Genomic DNA, 15573 nt, shown 5'->3' with positions numbered 1-15573 from the left:
AGTAGGAATTACATTTTCTAACAATCTGTATATCGAATATGTTGGAGAATAAAAATATTGATTTCTACATTATTCAATGACCTACTTTGACCTTCTTTCTGACATAAAAGGCCCACCTATAGCCATATGAGGACATCATTTTTAGAATAAACATAAGCGGAAACCATATCCCATTTCAAAAGAAGCAACCTTTCTCTGCATTACTACGAGAAAGTGTTGAGAAAGTTATTAAATCCAATTTCATATCTTCATAGGAAATAAAATAAATACTAGCCATACATGACATTTCAATCACATTGACATTAGAAAAACTTGCATGTTCAATAGCATGTAATTTACAAATATTAATGATCGCCATGAAACCAACATAATATTATTTTTCAATAGATATATATCATAAATTCCTACATCATCCAGTGAGTGGCTTTTATACTTCCCTCGATGGCTCAACATTGTTTATTATATTCCTCATCTCCATTTCCTTTGCACCACCTTTGATATCCACAAGCAGCTCGTGATGTTCCCTTGTTACTATACCTGGATAGACATGGTTGTGGTTTCTAAATGCTTCGTTGGTTTCTCTCTTGTAAACATACAACCGAGAGACAACTAGGAAGAATATGAAATTTACAAAGCTAAGAATAGCCATAAAGGCATAATAGTAGTAAATACGAGATGCGTTGAGATTGTTTAAAACCCAGCTAGTGTGGCCTTTTCTTCCACTGATCTTAGTTGTACCTTTCAAAAAGAGTGTAGTGAAAAATCCCCCAAACCCTAATGTACTAGCATATAATGCAGTTCCTATGCTTTGCATGCTCTCGGGGGCCTGATCATAAAAGAATTCTAACTTTGTTGTTTCAAGAAAGGCTTATGCGATGCCTCCCAACAGAAACTGAGGAAGCAAAATCAAAACAATGAGTCGGGATACTTCTTTTATTTTGCCTTCAAAACCATGTGCTTTCACAACACTGATCCATTTCACATCAGTTACGGAGGCTATTGCCATGCATACCATGTGAACGAAGATGCTAATACCCATCCTATGTAGGATGGTGATTCCTCAGGGGTTTCCCGTGAATCTTCTGAAAATATTTACGAACATTTTCTCATAGACTATAATGGATACCACCATTGACAAAGCGAAAAATGATGTGAGTGAGCCTGCAAGGATTGAAAATGAGAAACCATATGGTTGTTTAGCATCGTTCCCTGTTTTATGAATAGTGTGGTTACATGTGAAATCAAGGTGCTTGGTATGAACAAAACAACCCAAACTGGAAGCATTTTTAGCATCATCTTGGTTTCTTCTACTTAGGTTACAGGACATGGCTTTCATCCACTGTTTGAACCATCCTTTGTTGTGGATTTTTCAAAAAATCTGCAAGGTTGAAGAAGGAAAATTAGAAAAAATAATATTGCAATGAAGCTTTAGAAAAAATAATTTGTAGGGATTGTGATAAGAAAAAAATAATTTTATTTGAATGAATAGGTAAAGACAAATTCATTTGTACACCACCACCACCATATATATTATATGAATTACATCAAATAAATTTTTAGATTTGAGTACATATCATCCCATTATATATTACAAACCAACCCAAAAATAAAAACCCTTAATAGAAAAGTAACATGGAGCAACTCCATATAAACATATTCTCTAATAATATGGATTAGTGTGATTGTGCATGATATACAAGTCTAAATATCTATTTCATTGCAAATAAGTCAAAGCACGTTGAGAAGGCTGTGAAATGGATTTCATATTTAGTTCTCTGAGCCTTGCATATGGTGAAGTCTAAGCACATTATGTTGAAAAGTAAAAAATGGCCAAAGTGGATTAAGATGCATGGATTTCATCTACATATCTTGGCAATACTTAAATTTGGGTGTGCAGAGAAGGCCAAAAGAAAAGTATTATAATGGGATTCCAAATGCATTTGCAAAACTTTGTCAAAGCTATCATTAAAAGTATATAAATAAATATGTTCTCATTTCATATAAATATCAGTGTTCACTGGAATTTGAATTTGAGTGTGTAAAAGTATAAAGACAAGACACTGGGTTTTATGTGAAAGTTAAATCAATATTTTAATAAGAGGTAGTTCAATTGGCATGTTATGAAGCATTATGGAAAGAATCTAATGGGTTTCCACAATGTGTGTCATTTATTTTGGTTTGTTTATGATATTATATTGTATTTAGTTTTCTTTACCGAAACCAAGGTTTTGTCTACCATTAATCATATCTTACAAAACTAATCAAACTGAAAATCAAAATTATTGATTGTTTAACTCACCTCAAAATCAGAGTATGAGAAATGGGGAATCTGCCTTTAGAAACATACTCTTTGGGGTCAACCTCATGAAGTTTGGTGGGATCTGACGGCACATTAACTCTCCATTTAAGAATTACTGCAACAATTAATTGAAACATGTGATTGAATGGATTCCCATTCTGAACTTTGTGTCTATAAAATGGAGTACATATCAAGAATAGTATGATAGATATAATAAATCCCACAGTGGGAATCGTATAACCTAAAGTGAATCCCACACGATCTTGGATGTATATCGGAAAACTATCTACAAATAGCATTCCCAAAAACATACTAAATATCCACCAATTGAAGGAAGAGGCTTTTTGAAGCTTCTTCTTGGGATCAAATTCATCGAACTGATCTGCACCAATGGTGGAGATGTTGGGCTTTGTACCACCAATGTCCACAACAAGAACGTACAAGGCAAAGTAGAAAATCCCAACCTGAAACTTGGAAGCTTTCTCACAAAAGTTGGAGTCCGGTTGGCATTCTAGTTGTCTCAGAGATGGAAATACAACGACCAAACTCAAAATTACCATCCCCTATCAAATACAACAACAGATAACTACATAAGTGATCTTGGACACTAAGGGGTTAGCTCAAATGGATGGTTGTGGAACATCATGGAATCAATAAAATAAAAATAAATTAAAACCATATTTTTGATAAATAATCCTTTCTATAAAATTATGAAAATTATGAAAATTATTTGCTTTTGACTATTTTACCATATATTCTATCAAACAGTAAAGAGTGATCATTTTGATCTCAACGAATATCAAAAATAAAATCAAAGTGTGCATCTCAAATCCTCTCACTCTCCTTAATTTGTACAAGCCCAAATAAACTCCACAATGAAAGAGCATTGTATTAATTATAACATTACTAATTTATACATGTGCAATCTAGGTACAAGACAATTGTGTCTCGGTAACTTATTAACCCTAAAAATAGAATGTAAAACTAATTACATTTTATATAATAAAAATCCTGAAGGATTAGTTAACATTCCCCCCTTAATCCGAAGGGACATTTGACATGCCAAGTAACATTCTGAACTTTTCAAACTTTTCATGTCCAAGTGGCTTTGTAAATATGTCTGCATTCTTCTTTGAAGTAGGACAATGTGTCAAATGAATAACTTTGGCCTCTACATAATGTTGAATCAAGTGATATTTGGTGTTAATATGCTTGCTTCGGTCATGAAACTTGGGATTCTTGGCCAACTGAATTGCAGAATAGTTGTTGATGAGTAGTGGAGTTGGAGCTTTTTGTTTGTCGTGCAAGTCTTCAAGTATTTTGCAAAGCCAAATGATTTCTTATGTAGCTTGAGCTGTTGGAACATATTCATCTTTCGTGGTAAAATCAGTAGGAATAGATTGTTTGCGTGATCTCCAAAGGATGGATTCTGATCCAAGACTCATCAAATAATCAGAAGTAGAGACTCCATTCTCCTTATCTCCATCAAAATCAGAATCTAAATAGCCCGTGAGATGGAAATTTGCAAATTTGGAATATTTGATGCCATATGTTCGAGTGCCTTTCAAATACTTCAACACTTTCTTTTTTGCATTCCAATGACCTTCACATAGCTTATGCATGAACCTGGAAAGTATCCCTACAATAAAAGCTATGTCAGGTCAAGTAGTAGTTAGAAAATTCAAACTTCCAACAAGTTGCCTATACTTTGTTGGATCTTCAAACATAGTTCCTTCAATGGAAGTAAACTTCAAATTCCGCACCATAGGAGTAGCGACAGGATTACAATCCTACATCCCAAATATGCCCAATAGATGTCCAATATACTTTTTCTAAGAAATGAGAATATATTTGGGTTTCTGATCAACATCAATCCCTAAATAATAATGTAATAAACCAAAATATCTCATGTCAAAAAATTTCAATGATTCTCTTTTAATGGATGCTATATAGTCATTGTTGTTTCTTGTGATCATCAAATCATCTACATACACAACCAAATATACAACTGACTTTCCAATTTTCTTAACAAAAAGAGATGCATCATTTAGATCAAATAACTTATAAATCAACTTGAGAAGGTGTTCAATTAATTTTTCATATGATGCACGAGATGCTTGTTTCAGTCCATACAAATCCTTAACCAACTTACATACATTTTTCTCTTTGTCTTTAATAGCAAAACCTTCGGGCTGAAACATATAAACATCCTCCTTCAAATCTCCATTCAAAAAAGTTGTTTTAACATCCACATGGTGTATCTTCCATCTATTTTGAGCTACAAGAGAAATCAAAGTTCTAATCGTGCTGCTGCAAGAGGATCCACTAACCTCCAAGTTCCGTTCTTAATAAGTGCCTCATATTCATTTTTCATTGCATCCTTCCATTCATCACAATTAGCAGATTCTTCAAAACAACTAGGTTCACTAATTGTACAATGATTGAATTCACAGTCATGAGAAACATTACCTAAATCACCTTTAGAAGACATTCCTATTTCAAAATCACCATACTTTCTTGGAAATTTTCGAGCACATGCAGATCTTCATAAAGGTTGTTGAAGTGGTTGTGATAGTTGTTCATCCTGAAGTACAGGTTCTTCACAAACACTTTCTAACCGTGTAGAAAAAACACTATCCTCCAAATTTTCTTCAATAGTAAAATCCTCATCATTCTCATGAGTCAAAGCTAGAAAAACGATAGACTAATCCAGAATGGGAACCCCCCCTTCATTGTGTGGAACATCTGCAAATTTCTCCAAATGAGCCACTTGCCTATCAACAATGGAATTATTTTTATTTGATTCAAGGAAAATAACATCTCTGGAAAGAATGAACTTCTTTTTCTCCTCATCATACAACATGTAAGCTTTGGAGGTAGCAGAATATCCCAAGAAAATACATTTGCGACTCCTAGCACCCAACTTGTTGCGTTGATGTTTAGGAATTAATGCATAGGATAGAGAACCAAAGACACTAAAATGTTGAACAACAGGAAGACGTTTATACCACATTTCATAAGCATATTTATTATTGATGACAGAAGAAGGAAAACAGTTGTGAATATAAGTTGCACAAAGCACTACTTCTCCCCAAAACTGTTGGCATTATGATGTATGTGTTGTACTTGATGGCAACCCACTTGTAGCAGAACAACTCACTTGTATATGGTAACTAGATGAATCTACATAAGATATATCATATGTGACAGAATGCAATGCAGGGCAACTTCAAGGAATCAAAGTATAACATGCAAACAACAAAGAATTGTTGGCATTATGATGTATGTGTTGTACTTGATGGGAAAGAATTACAGATCATTCTTCATAGAATGAAGAAAGATAGGTATATGCAGGTTCACCATTGACTAAGCTGCATATACACGAAGGTTAACAGAACAAAAGGAGCGTATAACATACATACGCAGTTTCACAGAAAGAAAAGTGTGTATACCTTGGAAAACTAAGTTTTGGTCCGAAGTATTTGGTCCATGATATTTTGATCCATGGTATTGGTCCATGGTATTTGGTCCGAGGTATTGACCCTAGGTATTTGATACAAGGTATCGGTCCTAAGTGGTTTTGGTCCATGGTATTGAGAAAGGCCTACAACTATAGAAGGAGGAGAAGATCATTAGGCCAAGATACACAAGCATTGAATATCTGATGAAGTGTGAGATCTAGTATGCAGGTTATTGGGTTATGGTGCATTGTTGGATCTGAACAAAGGAGGAACCTTAGCGGTTGATGGAGGATAAGATCTGATGATGGATTGGGATCTTAAGGCATAAAATGAATGATCATTATGTGTTTTTTCTCATGAATATTCTAGATCTAAATATTGACGCATATATTATTCTGTAAATGATATGATCTGGATATAGCTAAAGTCTGGTATAGCTGCAGAATTATGAATTAATATTTGTAGATGTATACACTGGTTGGCTTTGAGGAAAGCGCGTATACACGCAGGTTCGACACATGAAAGTAGTGTATACCTTATAAAATATGTTTTAGTTGATGTTGTTTATTGTTGCAGAGTTCTGGGTTCTGGTTACTGTATTTTGGTGACAGTATTCTGAATGATCAGATTGATGGGTTGCCAAAGTGATTTATTGGTTCCATTGTGGTTGGTTCAAAAGGTGATTGTTTGATGCAGATATATTTGATGATTGAATTACAATTATGATGTTATTGATGGATCCAATCTGAAAATTTATGAAACGTGGTCCTTGGAAGAAAAAGAGAAGGTCGTAGCCTTCTGTAAGTCGGCGCCTATGTACTAAGCCAACATAACGGCTAGTACAGGAGCTAGGGGGTTGTAGCTCCCTTCCAGTAGAAGCTGGAGAACGAGAGAAGGTTGTAGCCTTCTACAGGTAGAAGCCTTCGTACTGGTATAAGACTACACCAGTACAAAAATTGTAAACATAATTTTCTTATTATTAAAAGAAGACAGAGACGACAGCAGCAGGTGGTTTTCACCCACATTAGGTTTCCACCTTATATTTTGGTGTTCATGTGTGTTGCTTATGTGTGATGCTTTAATTTGTTTTTACTACACTGTCTAATGAATTCCTGACATACTGATTAAAGTTCAATACATGATAATTTGGGTAAATCAAAAGATCTCTTCATATACGCTGGTTGCATTAAGTACAGTTGCGTATACACGCTAGTTCGCTGAAGTAGCATATACAAATCAGTTTTGAAAATTAAATTATTGATCTGATAATACTGATTCACCCCCCCCCCCCACCCCCCAGTATTATTTCCAACAATTGGTATCAAAGCAGGTCCTTCAGAAAAAGCTTGATCGCTTAACGGAAGATCCATCATCATGAGTAATCAAGAAAGCAGGGGATCCATCAGACCTCCAATCTTTGATGGGAGCAACTTTGTTTATTGGAAGGTAAGAAGCACAACCTAACTTCAATCAATTGGAACAGATGTCTGGGGAATCATGGAAGGAGGACATAGATTTCCATCAACAATTCCTACTGATACAACAGGTAAAAAGCAATATGAAACCAATGCCAAGGTTGTCAATACATTATTGGGAAGTCTGTCATAATCAGAGTTTTTCAAAGTTATGCAGCTCAAATCCGCCAAAGAAATATGGGACAAAATTGTTCTAAGCTATGAAGGAGACTCTCAGGTAAAACGTTCTAAACTTCAAACTCTCAGAGTTCAATATGAAAATCTCAAGATGCACAATGATGAAAGTATAGCTAGTTACTTCTTACATATAGATGAGGTTGTTAATTGCATGAAGAATCTGGGTGAAGAGATAAAGGAAGTTACCTTAGTTGAAAAAATTTTAAGATCCTTGTCTGCTAAGTTTGAATCAAAAGTATCTGCCATAGAAGAAAAGCAGGATCTACAGACTATTACTATACCACAGCTTCATGAAATCTTAACTGCCTTTGAGATGAGAAAAGGAGGTCCATTAGATATGAGAGAAGCCACATTTAAAGCTTTAGCAAAAGGAAAAGAAGAACTCAATGAATCAGGACATCTTTCAGAAGAAGAAGAGGAAGTAAACTTTGTTAAGAAGCTTCAACGGGGTTCCCGAAGATTCAAAGGCAAACTACCTTTCAAATGTTTTGCCTGTGGTAGAGTCGGTCATTATGCTGCCAAATGTCCTCATAAAGATAAATATGATAAAAGGAAGGAATCTGCAAAATGGAATAAAAAACAAAGTGTAAGTAAAAAGAGCTACTATACTCATGAAGATAGCGATGGTTTATCAAATAGTGATGAAGATGAAAATAGTAATGGCTATAGACTTCTAATGGCTTATGAAGATGATGATTTTTTGGATGATTTAGATGAAGATGACCTTTATGAAGAAATATCTAAACTCAAAATCTATTTAGAAGAAAAGAATATGATTATAGATACCTTGACATACCAACTTGCTGAAAGAGAAAAACACAATGAAAAACTAGAATGTAAAATTGTGGGTCTAAGAAAGGATCTTGAGAAAACAAAAGCTTTAAATCTTATATTTTATAAAGGATGAGAAACCTTAAATGAATTTATCAAAGTGTAGCATTCTCCTATGATAAAGACAGGTGTTGGATATACTGAAGAAGCATCTCAAACATAGACGCTGTCAACCTCCACTAAAAGCTATCTTGATGCAGCAAAGAGCAACGAACAGTTTGACAATCGTCAGCAAAGGCATAAAGCAGATCATCAGGTAAATCAGGCCCAATTTACTTCAAGGATGAAAAGAAGCCACAACCAACCTCAGGTAAATCGTACTCAATTTGCTTCAAAGATGAATATCAATAGAAATTACAATCACCAGGTCAGTAGATTCGATAATCGCAAGAACTTCCTTAATGGTTAATGTTTCTCATGTCATAATTTTGGACACAAAGCTACTCAATGTGTTTCTTACAATATCAAATGCCTTAGATCTGATCGAGGAGGGGAATTTACCTCAGATGAATTCTTTGACTTTTGTGAAGAACATGGAATAAAAAGGCAATTCTCCACCGCAAGGACTCCTCAGCAAAATGGAGTGGTAGAAAGGATGAACAAAACTATTCAACAAATGGCTCGTGCTATGTTAGATGAATTTGGAACTCCTACAACCTTTTGGGGTGAAGCTGTATTCGCCTTCGTCACTATTCTCAACCAAGAAAATTTTCAGGTAAACAGCACTCAAACTCCACATGAACTTTGGTATGGTAAGACTTGTTGAGTATTGAAAATGTCATTCATTTGCATTATACTTTCACTATTATGTCCATTATATCACCTCCATTTCACCTCCATTTCACTACTATGTCACCACATTCATCCCACTTTCATTATTATTGGGCCACCTTTATGTTTTTCCAATCTTTATTATTTCTAAGCCTTTTAAGTGAATTTGTGGTTAAACATTAGAAAATAATGTGCATATGCTTATACCTAACAAATGGGTTGAGTTTGTTGACATGTGTAGGTTGAAAGGAGGCTTCTAGAAGACCCTTATGTGGCACTCTAAGGCCAAATTCGAATTTGGTTGGAAAGAATCATGGGATCATGAGGATATGTGTCACATCTCCTAATTGTATTGTAACTCTAAAAAGACATGTGTCTTATCAGTTCCTATTTTGATTAGGACTCTAGAGGTAGAGGGAGAGATTCATGGACTATCATTAATGAGATGGCTCTCATCTTTTTGTATAAATAGGAGATCTCTCTCCTTCATTTGCTAGTCTTTTCCTTTAGTCTTTTCTTAGTCCTTTTAGTTTGTTAGTCCCATGGCTTTTGAAAGCTTTGGAGAGCTTTGTTGTACTTTGCACTTTTGAAGAAATTGAATAAAGCTTTGATGTTCTCAACATGGAAGGAGATGTGAAGTAGATGTCATGGAGCATATTAGGATGTAAGTAGATTAGATTTCATTTTGTAAATATTGCTTTGTAGAATGTAAGGTAGATTAGATTTTCATTCATGCAATTTTAATTTATGCAAGTTATTTTCTCCCGGGATTGTGTGTCTTTGTTGTATTTGCTTTATCTCTAATGGTATTTTCAGTTGTCATATTCATAAGTTGCTGCCTTTATTTTATTTTTCTAGCTTGATTTCTAGTTTAGTTTCTCAAGTTGTATGCTAACATATTGATGGTCTCTTTATCATAAGTTGTTCATCTTTAAGAGATCAGAATATTAATAAATTACAGCTTGCTTTGAGTACTTTTTAGACTAATCTCTAACTACTTCTTAATCGTGTTTCACATAATCCCATATGTTGGAAGCAGAGAGTTAGGAAGAGTTGAACATTATAACTGGTCTTTAAAGTGGATTTTTCTTATTTTGATTACTTTTTAGACTTATTTCTAACTACTTCTTAATCGTGTTTCACATAATCCCATGTGTTGGAAGCAGAGAGTTAAGAAGAGTTGAACATTATAACTGGTCTTTAAAGTAGTTTTTCTTATTTTTTTTGCAGCAGCATGAGTAGTGACTAGTGCCATTAGAAAGTGGTTTTTATGCTTTGCTTTCAGTTTCATTTCAAGTTATTTCTTTCAAGCTCTTTCTTTGCAAGTTTAATGTACAGTTTGAATTACTGCATGCTTTCAAGTTGATTGTAGATTAGTGATGCACATAGCCTTCTAATGAACTAATGACGTGATAGAATCATCTTGTCCTTTTGCTGCAGCAAGGATACTTGGTCTCATAGTCATTTTCTCATTATTTGATTATTGCATGTTAGAACAAAACCCCAAAAACAACATAAACTATAAAACAACGAAGTAAGAGAAAGGTTAACTAAGCACATATAGTGCACCACACTTCATCAGTTTACGATACCCGGATTGATAATTTATGTAGAGCAATTTAAGACATTCAGTTGACTAGACATAAACTATAAAACAACGAAGTAAGAGAAAGGTTAACTAAGCACATATAGTGCACCACACTTCATCAGTTTACGATACCCGGATTGATAATTTATGTAGAGCAATTTAAGACATTAAATTGACTAGACAAGACTCCTACTGTAAAATACTTCAAAGTTTTTGGAAGAAAATGTTACATCAAAAGGACTGATGAAAAACTTGGTATGTTTGAACCCAGAGAGGATGAAGGTATTCTTCTTGGCTACTCTTCCTGAAGTAAATGATATAAATGTTATAATGAAAGACTTGGGAAAATTATTGAAAGTATTGATGTTGTAGTTGAGGAAGCATGCAAAAATCCAAAACAGATAAGAATCAAAGATTATGACAATGAAGAAGATGAGGATCCTTTTCCCACATCAAATCACACTGATTCTAAAGAAGAAACCAATGAAGCACCAGAAGAAGAGATAACGATAGAAGAAAAGACTCCATCTAGGTATGTTCAAAAAAATCATCCAGAAACTCAAATTTTAGGGGAAAAAGGGGCAGCTATTGCCGAAGCCTCAAGATATCTAGCATTACTATCTTCCACTGAACCTCAAAATGTAAATGAATCATGCAGAGTTGAATGTTGGGTCAAGGTAATGAATGAAGAACTTGAGCAAATTGAAAAGAATAACACTTGGGAATTAGTTCCTAGACCTCATGATAAGAATATCATAGGAACCAAATAGATATTCAAAAACAAGCTAAACGAAAATGGAGAAGTTATTAGAAACAAGGCCAGACTTGTTTGCAAATGATATGCTCAAAAAGAAGGTATAGATTTTGTACAAACTTTTGCACATGTTGCTAAACTTGAAGCCATAAGAATGTTTCTTGCTCTTTCTAGTTTTCAGAAATTCAAAGTATACCAAATGGATGTAAAATCTGCCTTTCTTAATGGAGACTTAGAAGAAGAAGCCTATATTGAAAAAACAGAAGGATTCATTCTTGGAAATGATGCAAAACTTGTATGCAAACTCAGAAAGGCTATCTATGGTCTAAAGTAGGTTCTAAGGGCCTGGTATTACCATTTTGAAAAATATCTCCACCAACAGGGTTTTTCAAAGCGGTCAATAGATAACAATCTATATACAAATATGGACACTAATAAATTGCTAATAATTGTTGTGTATGTTGATGATATCATTTTTGGTAGAAATGAAGAATCCATGAGTCAAAATTTTGCCTCAATAATGCAGCAAGAATTTGAAATGTCCTTGCTTGGTGAGCTTACCTATTTTCTTGGTCTACAAGTTCAAGAAAATAAAGATGGCATTTTTCTCTCACAAACCAAATATCTCAAACAGACCCTGAAAAAGTACTGAATGGAAGATTCTAAACTAGTATGTACCCCAATGGTAATAGGATGTAATCTTAGCTCAAATGATGAATCAGCAGCAATACATCAACCAACTTACAGATCCATGATTGGCAGTCTGCTTTATCTAACAGGTACCTGCCCGGACATCATGCATGCAATAGGAATAGTTGGAAGATTCCAAGCAAATCCTAAGGAAACACACCTTCAGGCAGTCAAAAGGATTTTCAAATATCTTCAAGGAACACAAAACTTTGCTTTATGGTATCCTAGAGATACCGATCTTACACTTCATGCATATACAGATGCAGATTGGGCGCAATCGTGTATCTATTGGTTTGAAGGAAAGCAGTGGGCCACACTAAAAAAAAGGGGTCTGCTATGGTTTTGTCAATTATCTGCACCGTTTGATGATGGTTTCACTCTGCTGATAACATGTGGAAATATATTGGTCCTCATAAAGTTGTTGATAACTTGATGAATATCTGATTGATGATGATGCTTTGATATCTCTTACTAACATATGCAATGATCAGATCTGACAGTGAATAGGTGGAACAAGTTCAGGGGGAGAACATGGTTGATGATAGTTTGGGAACTAATGATGGACATATACTGGTCTAGATGTTGATTGACAGATGTTGTTGATGGTGCAGATCATATGATAGTTGTTGATGGCTATTATGGTCTTATTTAAAAAAAAATTGGTCTCTGTTTGTCATGAAAAAACCTAATTTGTAACCCCACTGTGCATGGGATGGATGATGTAATGTTTCTTGTTTTTTTTATATATCCCCACTGGGTTGGGTGGATGAGTCAAATTTAGTATATCCCCACTTGGTTGGGAGATGGATGTATGTATGAGTCTTTGGTGATAGGAAGGTCATTTATGATGTATGAATAGAGTCATGTTCTTCTTTTAGAACATCTTTTTGCAGACCTTGCTTATTGATCCAGGTGGATGTTGGTGGCCACCCACCTATCCCATTTGGACCCCCACAACTGTCTCTTTCCGCATTTTCAGTTTCCTAAATTGTAGCACAATTTACTATTTTTGGCAGTTTTTCGAGTCCTGAACTTCCGGAGCTGTTTTGAGGCCCTAAACGACGTTTTTTGGGAAATCTGGGACAGCATGGAGCCATGGATGAATGTTACCTCCCAAAGTTGTAGTGCTCGGATAGATCTTTCTAATGAGCTATTGTACGCGTCAAACGGAGATCGTATGCCAAAGTTACGACCCCGGGAAATTGATGTACCAATTTACCCAAATGGGGCCCACAATTTGGCATTTCATCTTCTAGGGTTAGGTTTCGGGATGTGAAAGGTTTTCCATTGTTTCTCAACAATAAATAGACCTTCGAGCCTCATTGTAACACAGTTCAGAGGCATGTAGCCACCACATCTCTTCTCAGAGATAAGCTACCATCGCCCTAGCTGGTTTATTCCCATTTCTGGTTGTAAGCATATTTCAGTATTTTCCATTAATGAAATGAAGTATTATTTCCACTGCATCTTTGTGTATATGGTTATCTCTGTAATTTTTTGCGTTCTTGTTTAAATCCGGATCAGTGGTATCAGAGCGGTCTGCTTTTTCTCTATTTTTCTTTGCATGTCCCGAACGAGGTCGGGATATAAGGAGTTAGGGCTTGAACTGATCGAACCTTTGCAAGACCAGCCTCACAAATCCCGACGGCCTCCCATGGCGGATGAGAAGAAAGACGAGGGAGCAGGAGATCCTATCAAAATCTTGCTCGAAGAAGCCCTCGAGCGACAACGGAACGCGATGATGGACAACTTTGCCCAGATCCTTCAGTGGCTACCCAAAAGTGACGCATCGGCTTCCAGTAGCTACTCTGGAAACGCCACGCCCTTTAAGGTACAAGTTAATTTTGAAATCCCCATATTCGAGGGTCAGATAGACGCAGATGCCGTAGATAAATGGTTAAATCTGCTAGAGGGTTATTTTTCTGTGCATGAATTTTCGAGTCGGGAAAAAATTGTTTTCGCTCTTCTCAAAGCAGCCCCCCACGTCAAGGACTGGTGGAAAACCTACTGCATGAAGAAGGATGAAAGTACAGGCTCACTATTTTCAGCTGCACCCACTTGGAATGACTTCCGGGATGCCATCAAGGAGCAGTACTACCCTGTCAAAAGCTATGAGGACAAATACATCAAATGGACCACACTGCGGCAGGGACGAAACCAATATGTGCCGGAGTTCACAAAAATTTTTCATACCCTTCGCACACAGTTGGGTATCAAAGATTCTGAGCTACATCTAGTACTCAAATACCGCGGCTGCCTACATAGATACATCCAGGAAGAGATGGAGTTCTTGAACATCTCCTCACTTGGCACAGCATACCGATACGCTGTCAAAATCGAGCAAAAGTTCAAACAGAAGAAGAGAGACTTTGGATCTACAAATCCGAAGCCTAAAGGACAAAGCCAAGGCAGGGTGACCCAAGACAACCCATCGAAGCCGCAGGAAAAGAACAACACCACGAAGCCAAAGAAGGACACAGGAAAGTGGTGTGAGTTCCACAAGAGTCCCATTCATAACACAAGTAAGTGTCGGACAAAGCAGTCACTGGTGGCCGAGTTGAAGGCTTCTGAATCAGATGCATGTTCCGACCCTGAGCCAGAACCCAACAAGGGGAATGGAAAAGGGAAGCAAATCATTGATGCAGATCCCAGTGCCACTATTGCCACTGCTAAGATCTAGAAAAATGAGCCCGAAAATCCAGAGGAAGGGGAGCGTCTTTTCCACTCACAGATGTGGGTGAAGGGTTCGCCACTGCAATTCATTGTCGACAGTGGCAGCCAAAAGAACCTTATTTCAGCTGAGGTCGTGAAGCGGTTGGGCCTACCGACTACACCACACCCCCAGCCGTACAGTATTGGATGGCTTCATGAAGGACGAGATCTCAAAGTTCGCCAGCAGTGCCGCCTTCCCTACAGCATCAAGCCCTTCACAGATGAGGTATTGTGTGATGTTACACCTCTGGATGTTTGTGATGTATTACTAGGCCAACCATACTTGTGGAGGCGACATGCTGTGTATGAGTCAAGGCCTCGTGCTGTCATTATTTCTTTGAATAATTCATTATACAGGATACCGGAGGTAGCCCCACCTACCACCACATATTTGATCACCGCTAAGAAAGGCAGCAAGCTCATCTCCCAGACCAGGAAATTCATCTGTCTGGTTCACTCCCAAAGTAAGGGGAAGATTGTCATCACATCCATGACCCCCGCGAAGGGTTCCTCCATGCAGCAGTAGCAGCAAAGGGATACAGTCATGACAAGACACAGGAACAACTTCTCCTCACCCACAGGGGTACCACACAAGTTTCAGGTGGGCGACAAAGTTTGGTTACATCTGCAGAGAGAATGCCTTACCAGAACCCATCAGAAACTCAGGTGACTCCGACATGGTCCTTACACTAGTACCAAGGCTACGGGCAACAATGCTTTGAAGCACAACATTCCTCCATTCCTTGGCTTGCACCGAGTGTTCAATGTGGACCGTCGTCGACCATGCTTCCCACCATTTCTGGACACATCAAAGA

At 36.7% G+C, this 15573-nt stretch overlaps 1 pseudogene; it reads right to left on the bottom strand.

The window, feature by feature from the left end:
- Window positions 1–427: 427 nt before the first annotated feature.
- Window positions 428–15573, bottom strand: part of LOC149162791 (protein NRT1/ PTR FAMILY 5.2-like) — a 33971-nt pseudogene continuing 18825 nt past the window's right edge.

This window comes from Pinus tabuliformis, chromosome 5_2, assembly GCF_031772625.1.
Source record: "Pinus tabuliformis cultivar Carrire ecotype Pingquan chromosome 5_2, CPIR1, whole genome shotgun sequence".
In the NCBI taxonomy this organism is placed as follows: Eukaryota; Viridiplantae; Streptophyta; class Pinopsida; order Pinales; family Pinaceae; genus Pinus; species Pinus tabuliformis.
The sequence above is the reverse complement of the archived record's forward strand: the minus strand, read 5'-3'. Positions and strand labels throughout refer to the sequence as shown.